Source organism: Medicago sativa, chromosome 5, assembly GCF_051527215.1.
Source record: "Medicago sativa cultivar Bolivia chromosome 5, Bolivia_mono, whole genome shotgun sequence".
Taxonomy (NCBI): domain Eukaryota; kingdom Viridiplantae; phylum Streptophyta; class Magnoliopsida; order Fabales; family Fabaceae; genus Medicago; species Medicago sativa.
In genome coordinates, this window is record NC_140753.1 from 52542674 (window position 1) to 52555420 (window position 12747).

At 27.3% G+C, this 12747-nt stretch overlaps 3 long non-coding RNA genes across 3 annotated transcripts; 2 read left to right on the forward strand and 1 right to left on the reverse strand.

Moving 5' to 3' along the window:
- Window positions 1–7374: 7374 nt before the first annotated feature.
- On the forward strand, window positions 7375–10487 carry LOC146922919 (uncharacterized). The gene is made up of 2 exons (XR_015012638.1): window positions 7375–7728; window positions 9031–10487. It is a non-coding gene; the product is annotated as an uncharacterized LOC146922919 (long non-coding RNA).
- LOC146922920 (uncharacterized) lies at window positions 9295–11456 on the reverse strand. The gene is made up of 2 exons (XR_015012639.1): window positions 10870–11456; window positions 9295–10213 (listed from the first exon to the last, which is right to left on the reverse strand). It is a non-coding gene; the product is annotated as an uncharacterized LOC146922920 (long non-coding RNA).
- A 163-nt stretch (window positions 11457–11619) lies between these two features.
- Window positions 11620–12554, forward strand: LOC146922921 (uncharacterized). Its single transcript, XR_015012642.1, has 3 exons — window positions 11620–12047; window positions 12212–12256; window positions 12418–12554. It is a non-coding gene; the product is annotated as an uncharacterized LOC146922921 (long non-coding RNA).
- The last annotated feature ends 193 nt before the right edge of the window (window positions 12555–12747 follow it).

The following is a 12747-nucleotide window of genomic DNA, read 5'->3' on the forward strand; positions in this document are numbered from 1 at the left end:
TAGAATATTCAAAAATATGTTATGAGATATATTTAAAAATATACATATCTTAGAATATTCAAAAATATGTTATGATATATATTTAAAAAAAAATCATGGATACCTCTTTGTTGTGGTGTGTACAAACAAGACACAATACGCGTATTAGGTTTTTAAAGGTTTTTTTTAATATCTTTTGCACATTATTTATAGGGTTAATATAATAACTTTTGCACATTATTTACACTCTAATAGTGAAACTCTAAATTATTCATATTATAACTTAAGAAAACCTTTTTACTCAAACTGGGTCCACAAAGTGTCGTTCTTTTTTGACGGCACGATCATTACTTGACGGACTCCAACCATTTCTTATGCAAATTACTCTCTTTTACAAGTGAATAGCCGGCGGACGGAACCCAAAAATTACGACTAAAATTGCTCTAAGCTTAATAGTAAAGTATAATCAATAATTGTTCCACTAAAAAATCGAAATCGAATTATCCCAAACAATTTATCATGAAATTCATTAAGCACTTGAGATAAATGTTGTAGTTACTACATTTTTTTCACAATAAGTATTTTACATCTTTGTAAATCTAATTAATGTACTATTAAAATGGCGAGTTTTAGCATGGGGCAATTGTCAAATTGTCTCATCTTAGATCAATTTTGTTTTATTTGCTACTACATGTACACCCTGCATTTTATATTTCAATTTATAGCCCTACTCAATTATAATTTGTCTCAAATTAATTTACTTGTGAATGTGTTATTTTTTAATCCCCCGTTTAAAAATCTAATTGGTCCAGCTCATTCTCAACATATATTTTTTTAATTTGACAACATAGACATGTTTAAATTTGGGCTAAAAAAATATATGACGTAAATATATATATTTACTACATTATTTATAAAGAAATAAATTTAGTTTGTATCTAACTTTGTAATATTAATCCCTTCATCAAAACTTTGTAATATTAATTAGGGTTAAATAAATTTTTGGTCCTTATAAATATAGCGAATTTTGTTTTTAGTTCTTATAAAAAAGTGACATGTTTTTGTCCCTCTAAAATATTTCAGCATGGAGTTTTGATTTTAATTTAATGGGGACTAAAATTTTTTGTCCCTATAAATATAGTGAATTTTGTTTTTAGTTCTTCTAAAAAAATGACATGTTTTTGTCCCTCCAAAATATTTTAGTCCCCATTAAATTAAAATTATATGGCTATAAAAATACAAGGTGTACAACTAATACCAAATAAAACAAAATTGATCTAAGATGGGGCAATTTGACAATTGCCCCATGCTAAAACTCGCCCGATTAAAATACATTGTATCTTGAAGTTTAAAAATTTGTGTTATCCATATTCTCAAAAAAAAAAAAAAAAATTGTGTTATCCATATATATATACTAGACCATCGACACGTGCTAACGCACGGGTCATACGAAAGAACAAATATTACACAAATATGAAAGTAAACATTTTACTTGAATTGAAAAAATAGTATAATTTAATTCATAAAATAAATTGCCAGAAACCTTATTAATGTACCATATTAAACAATTTCCACGACATCGACCCTGTTACGGTAACATAACATATAAATTTAATGACATAGTTTATTGAAGAAAAGAAAATCCAACGTTTGTCAACATAAAAATAGTACCAATATGCAATAACAACAATACTACAAAACAAAGTGCTACACATTACGGAAAACTTCTATGTAGACCACATTTGATGTCACATCAGTATCTTGACCGTCCTCATCATTGATCAACATCTTTAAACCATCCCTTGAAGTAACCCTCGATATTGCGACATACAATTGTCCATGTGAAAAAACAAGAGACAGTAGGTAGACACCAACATTTTTCAAAGACTGAACCAAACACGGATTATTAAATGTCTGATTTATGCAGATTGAAGGAATTCGATAACAAAGCAAACGGCTACAACATTCGAGCAAGCTAAACATCGTTGTCGTCCTTAGGCTCAATTTTGACACGAACAAATCTACAAACAAAAACATCACAAACGTTGATAAAATTGAAACAGTACAAACATTGATAAAATAGAATGCAAATAATTATGAATAGGTATATTTCGCAGCAAACACATACAACATCAATGTCATATTCAACGATATATGATCTGTATTTGAGTCTCAGCTTGTTGATTGCTTTGTCAAGATCAGAAACAGGGTTTTTCACCAAAGGACCTACAAAATATTGAAAGGGATTGAAAAAATGATTTATACTTTAAAACAGTGAAGAATAAGTGCAAGTAAGAGGAGAGGAAGTAATTCTGATGTGAAGGAGTCTCATGTTTGGTTACGTTAGTAGTTTGTTTAAAAAAAAGAAAGAAAGGGAATAAAAGAATTGTTGACAGTATTGGAAATAAAAGATTACTATTGTTGACAGTATTGGAAATAAAAGAATTAAACAAATTGTAGTGGCATTTTAGCATATATGTGTGAAACTCTTGTCTTATAATCTGCTTGTAATGTTTGTAACGAAAATTAAAAATAGAAATTAAAAATAGAAACCAGTATCGGTTAATACTAATAGGACTGCTAAACATTCATCAAGCAATTATAGAGTGTTGGTGAGTAGGATTAAGAGAAAGAGTAGGAAGAAGTTGTTTAAGATCAAGGAGAAAGAGTATGAAGCAGATAAGGTTATATTTGAAAATAAGCATTAGGGTTAAAACAGTAAATTCAAGCATTAGGGTTTAGGTTAAAATTAGGGCTAAAATAATCACCCAGGTTAAATTATATATATAAGAAGATATATAAGAAGAGAAGTTGTTTAAGATCAAGGAGAAAAAGTAAGAAGCAGATAAGGTTATATTTGAAAATAAGCATTATGGTTAAAACAGTAAATCCAAGCATTAGGGTTTATGGCTAAAGTAATCACTCAGGTTAATTTTTATATATAAGAAGATAAGAAGAAGAAAAGTTGTTTAAGATCAAGGAGAAACAATAAGAAGCAGATAAGGTTATATTTGAAAGGCTTAAATATAGTATTGGTCCCTGCAAAATAGGCCAGTTTTGGTTTTAGTCCCTGAAATTTTTTTTTTATGGTTTTTGGTCCCTGCAAAAATAGGCCAGTTTTGGTTTTAGTCCCTGCAATTTTTTTTTATAGTTTTTGGTCCCTGCAAAAATTTTTATTTTTTGAAATAGTCCCTGACCCCATTTATGTGATGATTTGACACTTTTATAAATTAAAAAATAATTATTGTATCTGTTTTATTATTATTTTTTAATTAAAAAATAATTATTGTTATATAAATTATAAAAAATAATATTCTTTTTTATTAAGTAAGCACATATGCCACATATGCACAAAAATGACAAATCATCACATAATTGGGGTCAGAGACTATTTTCAAAAACAAAAATTTTTGCAGGGACCAAAAACTATATTAAAAAATTTGCAGGGACTAAAACCAAAACTGGCCTATTTTTGCAGGGACCAAAAACTATAAAAAAAAAATTTGCAGGGACTAAAACCAAAACTGGCCTATTTTTGCAGGGACCAAAAACCATAATTTTTTTTTGCAGGGACTAAAACCAAAACTGACCTATTTTGCAGGGACCAATACCATATTTTAGCCTATTTGAAAATAAGTATTAGGGTTAAAACAGTAAATCCAAGCATTAAGGTTTTAGTTAAAATTAGGGCTAAAATAATCACCCGGGTTAACTTTTATATATAAGAAGATAAAATTAGGGCTAAAATAATCACCCGGGTTAACTTTTATATACAAGAAGATTCTTCGTGGAAAAAGCTTAAGTGCACGACAATATTTTCGTCGCACATGCACGAATTAGTTTTTTTTTATTGTCATTTGAGTTTTTCAGCATTTTTATTTGACTCCAAATAATCGGTACAGTATCACATACATGTTTATCTACTAGAATTTGAGAAATCGTACACACCTCTCTCTTTGTGGCGGTGCTTTTTCATGTATCACTTTAACTTTTCAGTTGCCTCTTCAATGATGTGTCAAACCGTGGATATATATTGGAGGGTACAATTCAAGCATGTTTTCACTTCTCTACTAGTCGAGATACCCGTGCTATAGCACGGGTAGCGCGGCTTCGCCGCGCTGTATGGCCGCGGCTCCGCCGCGTGTCGCGTCTCGGGTGTGCTTGGTATAATATTTTTTTTATCCATAGTGAAAATATGTAAAATATTTAAAGCATAATAATGTATATATTGATCGATAGTAATGAAAAATTGTAAAATAATTAAATTTTAATATGAGCAAATATATATTAAATTTTAGTATTGACGATATTAAAAAAGCTAATAAATAAAAATAATCATAGTTTTTATTATCTAATATGTTTTAGTGTGAAAAATACTAATAAGCATCCCGTGATAAATCATAACTAATGTATTATATAATATTGTTATCATAAAATATATTTAATAAATAAGCATATGGTAACATATTCCCGTAAAAAAAAATACAGTTAGATATATTTTTCTTAGTATATAGTCAATACACTCATCTATATTTTATCAATATATATAGTTATCATTAGATTTCATAAATAAGAATATACTAATATATTCCCGTAAAACAAACATATACTCATATATATTTTTATTAATATATAGTCCATACACCAACATATACTTTATTAATATATTAATAAAACTTAGGCAGTTCTTTAAAAAAAAATATTAAAAATTAGGCAGTCGCGATGTTTAAATCGAGATATTAAAAAAATACTAATTTATTTTTGAAAGATTAAAAATACAAATTAAAACTTATAAATCGTTATAGTTACTAAAATGGGTCCCGTGTTACAATTGTACACTCCAACGGGTTTTTTATTGATACATTTAAAAAATGAAAAAAATTGAAGTATGATTAATCATAGTATATTATAATTTTTGTGCTTGTTTTAGTATTGACGATATTAAAAAAATGAAATATATTTGACAAATAAACATGTACTAACATATTCCCGTATAAAAACATATAATGAGATATATTTTTATTAATATATAGTTCATACAGTCGCATATATTTATCAATAGGCAAAATTACACAATTAGTCCCTTAACTTAATTTTAGGTAACACTTTCGTCCTTTATCTTTTTTTTGTAACGATTTAGTCCTTTATGTTATAAAATAACAACATAGTTATCCTTTTTTATGAAAAAAATAATCAAAAACTCCAAAAAAAAATTCATCAAACTCATTGACAAACGCAAATCTTCATCATACAAGTCTAGAAAATCAAATTTCATTGAAAAAAATCTCATAAAAATGATAAAATATTGTCATTTTATAACAGAAAGGACTAAATCGTTACAAAAAAAAGATAAAGGACGAAAGTGTTACCTAAAATTAAGTTAAGGGACTAATTGTGTAATTTTGCCTTATCAATATGTGGCCGCGGCTCCACCGCGTGTCGTGTCTCGGCTGTGTTTGGTATAGTGTTTTTTTTCAATAGTGAAAATATGTAAATTATGTCAATTAATAATGTATATATTGATCGTTAGTAATAAAAAATTATAAAATAATTGAATTTTAGTATTGATGATATTAAAAACCTAATAAATAAAAATAATCATAGTTTTTATTTACTAATATGTTATAGTGTGAAAAATATTAATTAGTATCCCGTGAAAAATCATAATTAATGGATTATATAATATTGTTATCGTAAAAAAATATAGTGAGATATATTTTTATTAATATATAGTCAATACACCCACATAAATTTTATTAATATATTTAGAAAAGTTAGGCAATCGTAGTGTTTAATTAGATATATCAAAAAAAGAGAAATTATAACTGATAACTTGTTATAGTTACTAAAATGAGTCTCGTGTTACAATTGTACACTCGAACGGGTTTTTTATTGATACATTTATAGGGATGGAGAAAGTATTTACATAATATGAAAAAAATTGTTTATTGACACTTGCATGTTTGCTTTGAAAAATGCATGCTCGTGACCTTGAGCCATGTGCTGTAGTTAGTAGATCAAGCATGGATAATTAGAAATTAAAAATGCAAAGAAACTTAAAGGCTATAATGTACGGTTAATAACTGAGTATAATGTAATTGTTCTTCCCTTAATGTAACCTTCTTTTGCTTTTTTCACGTTTCTTAAGAAAATGTGTCAGTGTAATTATTATGTCTGTTTTATATGTTAATATTATTATATTGTCCTTTTTTAGCATGATATTAAATAGAGATATTAAAAAAATATAATTAAAACTGATCACCTGTTATAATTACTAAAATGAGTCTCGTGTTACAATTGTAAACTCCATTTGTATTTAAGAGTTAATGACTTATTTATTTTATTGTAAAAATTAGTAGGCACACACATTCCTCTTTTCTTTAAATTGTCTAGTGATTCACTTTTATACATTACTCTTTCCTTCTCTTCCTGCTTCTTCCAAAACAATCATTTCATTTATAATAAGATCTCTTCTCTCTCCCACCTCTTAAAATTTCGGCCCATTAGTACCACTTTCATTGCTTCCTTGTTAATTTTTACCACATCCAAAAATGTGTTAAATTTATTTTTTTAATAAGGATTTTAAATCATTGATTAGTGAAAATTACGGTAAAAATATATAGTGTCATTTATTTTATTAATATTATACGTGATATATATCATTTCATATATTTGTATAGATATATCTTAAAAAATTAGTATTAATATTTACGAAGACACTTTATGTTTATAGATTATAAATCGGTAAAAAAAAAATCGTGTACTCTTTAATTTTCACCGATTTTTTTTATCTAAGGAGTAAGAAAGTATGAAAAATATATATTTAATATTAATATTCAAAATATAAATGAAAGTTTAAAGATAATTGATTGGTTTTTTTTACAAATAATAAGTTTACGTTTTGTTTTCAGAGAGTAAGTTTACTTTTATTACTTTGTCAAAAAAAAAAGTTTACTTTTATTAGAAGTGTAGTTTGTAGACATGAGTGTACCTGTTGGGAATATATAACGTATATGGGATACTGAAAAAGAAGATAAAAAGACATACTATAATAGTTGGGCCACACAAACTGTATAGGGAATATAAGGTATCGGTTGCTGAAAAAGGACATATAAGGTATAGTACACTCTCCGGTCACTACTATAAGTAAAAAAACAACATTTTAGATTCATTCATCTAATGATGTATTTGGTCTTTATTATAGACCACATACATCATTAAATGAATGAATCCAAAATCTTGTTTTTTTGCTTATAATAGTGACCGGAGGGTGTAGGGTTTAAACTTTATAGAGAAAATTCTCTCCAAAAAAAACTTTATAGAGAAAATAAAAAAATAGAATATTGTCATGGTTAGGCCCAAGGCATGTAAAAAATTGTTCCAGCAGGGTACTCTAAACTTAAAAAAACCAATACATTATCTGTTTGCTAAAAGTCACCAACTCTTTCTCTATTTGCCTGTTCCGCCGTTCTTCTTCTTTCCCTGACAAACCACCACAAAACCCTCTTCTCTCTTCATTTGCAACAAACTCTGACCAGCGAGATCTTTATCCATTTTCCGTCATCTTTATCCTCCTCTACAAAACCCACATTTATTTTTAGATCAAGGAAGTAACAATTTTGAGTTCAGGTTCTCTCTCATCTTACTGCCACCGTGATTCATCTCCACAACAGAAATTCCCTCTATCTCGCCGTCATACATGCAACAGCAACAATCAAAAGATGAAACATCTATCCATTTTCAAGAGATGTAAGATTTTTATTTTTGTAGATCAGTGGATTTGGTTTAGCATGTGTAGATCTGAATCATTGACAATATTATTTGCAAATCTTATGGCAATTAGATCTTTGATAATAAAAAGTTCCTTTTTATTGTTTGTGTCTGCAAAAATTAAAAGACAATTTTTATTTAATAAAAGATGAAGAATTTTCTTCTTATTATAATAAGAATTATAATTATTATTATTATTGTCGATCAAAAAAAAAATTTGTTGGCAAAACAATACAATATATAAAAGACTTTTTTTAATACAATATATCATTAAAATTTTTAATTTTTTATGTGTTATGAGTATATAAATATTTTTTTGCTTAAAAGAATGTAATGAAAAAATAAAACAAAACAATATATTATAATAAAAGATGAGTTTTAAAAAATATGTTAATAAATAATGAGAAATATATGTACACAAATAACCCAGCTCATAGATAAAACTCTAAATTCTCTCAAAAAAAAAAAAAATATTAAACTCTAAAAGCAACACTTCCTTTTCATATAATAACTTATAAAAACTTATAATTAAAAAAATACTTTATACAATGATAGAAGTAAAAATAAATAAATAAATAAATGCCTAAAAAACAGAAAAGAAAAGAATAGATCCAGACTCCTCTCAAAAAAAAAAAAAAAATCCAGACCAGTCAGTTTTTATCTTTAATACCTGCAGCAATAACAACAATCAAATGATCTTTTTAAAGAAAACAACAATCAAATGATAAGATTAGATCTAACTTTTTTTTTTTAAGTAAATATACAATACAATTTCTTCTCTTCCTTCTTCTTTATAGATCAATGAATCCGTTTATGTTTTTTGGATCTGATATATATATTTTCATATTTTATCTTCAGTTTTTTTTGTTTAGTAAAAAAAAAAACTTTTCTTTTGATTAAAATAAAGAAAACTTTTTTGTTTGAAAATAAAAAGAATTTTCTTTAATAAAAAGACATCAGATTTGGTTAAAGAAGAATGGTTAAAGAAGAATAAGTTTCCTGCAAAATAAATTAAATAAAATGTTAGAAAACACTTTGATGGAGAAAAAAAAGTAACATAGCTGCAAAAATCTCATTAGCTTACCATGTATTTATTCTTGAAGATAAATTTCATTTTTTTTTGTTTCTTGTGCATCCTTCTTCAAAAGGAAAAACATAATATGCAAATAATTCATATTATAAGAAATAAAAAAAATTAGCAACAATGTTAGTCGTACCTTTATGCTATAATTTGTGAATGATCTTTGTTGATAATTGGATTCATCTTTTCTATTTTTTCAGCAAAACAAATAGTAGTAGAAGATGAGAGATGACAGAAATGAAAAGAAAATTAGAGAAAGGAGCAATATAGTTGAAGATGAGAAGGATAGAAGAGAGAAATGAAGATAAACTGATTTAGAAAGAGAAGGTAAATGATGAATATAAAAAGAATCAACGAAGTTTGAAAGTTTGAAATTCAAATTCAAATTCAAATCTTCAAAAGTTTGAATTAGATAAAAGTGGGAAACATGAGTTTAACTTAGAATTAGATAAAGTTGAACAAACCTATTTTAACATTAGTTGTGATTTAAATTATTCCATTGCTCTCTTACATGTACCATAACGTAATTGGTTTCTTTGTTTGAACATAGTTGAACTTAGAATGATAAAGTTGAACAAACCTGTTTTCTTCTTTCTTCATCTGCATCATTTTTCTTCTTTCAGGTAGAATATTCAACACATGCAACACATCAAATGTATTAATTCGTAAATGAAGAAAGAAAGAATGTTAACAATATTACCATTGTTTAAAGAAAGGAAATCATCATATTTATTTTGTAACATGTTAAACCTACAATCAAAATTTATATGCAGTAAAAGAAAAGTTGTTAGGAATAGATGAGAAAAATTGTTAGTAGATGAGAAAGAGGAAAGATGAAAAGTAGATAGAAATATTATGATTATAATGAAAAAGAAAAGAGGGAAATTGAGTGAATGAATTTGAATTTGAAATTCAAATTCAAATTTGCAAAAGTTGTAAAGTTGTAGAAGTTGTATGAAAAGATGAATCTGCCCTTCAATGTAGAAGTTGTAATGGTATTGGTTGAGGGGTACTATAGTCCGAAATTGGTAAAAAACCTCAGATTTCATCTTGGAAGATGAATATCCAATATTACCCTTTGTAAAAAGTTAAAACAGTTATGTAGTTATGTTGTAAACAGGGGCAGTTAAATAATTTTGGTAGTAATTGATTTTTATATATATATAGTAGAGTAGATAGAAGTAGATTCTCCTCTACATAACTATCTTATTTATTTGTAGATCGGTAAATTTAAATTTTGTACTCTCCACCTTCTCTTCTATGCTCCGGCCACCATGGTCCATCTTTGAAGGTCCATCTTTGAAAAAATCAGCGAATCTTGTTTGTTAAGATGTGGGGATCCATTTCTTCTTTACCACTTCTACTTTTTTTTCTTCCATACATCTGACAGCAATCAAAAGACAGTATTACATCAGATCTAGTTTAGTTGTATTTTTGTTTTAATTTTTGCATACATGACAATAATTTTTTGTTATTTTCCTCTGTTGGATTTGTGTTTTTTTTTTATATATATTTGATCAAAATGGTTGTCTTGTGAAAATGGAATTCAATTCAATTTTTTAATTTTATACTGTAACTTTTGGTTTCATTGTAAAACTGAGAAAATATATTATATATTTATTTCCTCAATAATATCTGCAATTTGTTCATTGTAAAACCGAGAAAATATATTATATATTTATTTCCTCAATAATATCTGCAATTTGTTTAGAAATAAACAAAATTAATAGTTAAAGTTGTGAATCTGTCATTTACAAAATAAAATATTTAGTTATTTTAGTTTAATTTTTCAACAAAATAAGTAATTATTCAAGGTCATTTTGGTTGTTATGTTTACCTCTCACTTTTCTGATTGAATCTAGCTTCCTTTTTCAATAATTTATGAATAATAAAAAACATTTTTATGTTGTTGGAGAAATTTTTGTTTACTGTTGGTATACTTTGGTGGAACTATGAACTTCAAATTCTCAAGAACATATGAACACAAAGTTAAGTAACATGAAGATTAGAGGAAATAGAAGAATGAAAAGTGACGATACCTTTTGCATTTATATCTTGATTTTGAGATGTCAAATAAAATTCTTCTTCCTTCCTTTTGTTGTTCATTTTTCTTTATTGTAATTGTTCTATGGAATAGGTTGCCTCAATATAAAGAATTTGGAAAAATAAATCAAAGTTGTTAGAGAAATGGTTAGAGGAAATAAAAATGAAGAAAGATGGTAAGAAAATTATGAGAGTGAAATTGAAAGAGAAAAAAGTGCATTATCAAATGAAGAAATGTGGGAAGATATAATTTCGAATTTCAAAATTTGAAATGGAAAGAGAAATGGAAAGTGGATGAAGATGTAAAGTGCTTATATAGTTGAATTTTGCAGTGTACTTGACATAAAGTTGTTTTGTTTGTACGAAATACCTGAAATAACCTTTGAAGTATTAGCCATATAGTATATGGGACAAGGGTATAATGAGAAAATTTTGGCTAAATGAAATGGAGCAATTCTAAGACATCTGAGGCGTGTGAAATTCCTGTCTTACCCTTAAGTAATTGTAAAAAGCAGCAGTAAAAAATAAGGAGATCAGGGGCAGTAAAATATTTTTGGTAGTTATTTGTTTTTATATATATATATAGTAGAAGTGTTTATTTTACATTGGTTTGTCTTCTACTAAACTAAATAAGAAAATAAATGTCCGTTGATTTTACCATTTTGCCCTTCCTAGGGGTATTTTCGTAATTCACTTATTGGACTTGCATATGGGTATATATATATCACAATTTTGGTTCTTCTTTCACTTTTCTTCCTCCCATCTCTCTCTCTCGGCCCTCTCACTCTCAACCCCAAAATTCTACAATCCTCACCCAAACCCCATGAAAATCATCATGCATCATCATGCAAACTCATTTTTGAAACCCTCATGATGGATTAATCATCATCAAGACTCAATCCTCTTCTCCTCTTCATGTTCTGTCCAAACTGAACCCTAACCCCATCCTTTAATCTTTCAATTCATTCTGTGCTGGAATTCCACCTTCTATCAGCTAAAAGAGATGAAAAGAAATGAATAATCACATGTATGGATTGATTCATGGAAGTTGGAAGATTGGTTAATGGGGTTTATGGGTTCGGTGGTTGAACCTCAGAGAGAAGAGAAGATGAAATTCTCCCCTTTTTCTACTCAAGTTGTTTTCTCAGCATAATTTTCGTTGGAAATTCATAAAGTATGAATTTTTTACCTTTTCACTTTCTGGGTCATCTTCATATACACTCAATTCAATGTTATTGTTAATCAAATTGTTAATTATGTTGTTAATGTTGTTGTTGATATAATTTATCAATTGAATTGTTAATTTTTTTATTTAATTCTGTGATTTTGATTGTGTAGGTATGAAGAGGGTTAGAGAAACCGTTGAGGAGCTTCCTGATGTTAGTTTTCTTTTTTTTTTTTTCAGATACTTTGAATAAAAAAGTTTTGATTTTTCCATTGTTTTGCTTTACATTGAAAAAAAGTTTTGATTTTATTTGTTTTTCAGGTTTATGAAGCGAATTTGTCTAATTTTTCTGATATTCTGAATTGGGTTATTGCAGTAGTCAAAATGAGATTGAAGAGGGTTGTTAGGGTTCCTGCAATTAGCTTGAAGATGGCTGATATTCCACCAGATGATTATTCATGGATGAAATATGGTCAGAAAAATTTAATTTAATGCAAATATTTATTTTGAAGATGTAAATTGGGAGTTAATATGATTCTTCATGTTATATCAGTATTATACATATTTGGTGAGTTAGAGAATTATGATACTATTCTCTATGAATTTCCATATTATATTTGAGGTAAATGTTTAGTGATTTTGCTTTGCATCTTTCCCCTTATTGTCCTGTTTGTTGAATTCTTGCTTATGGATTTTTGCCATTATTGCT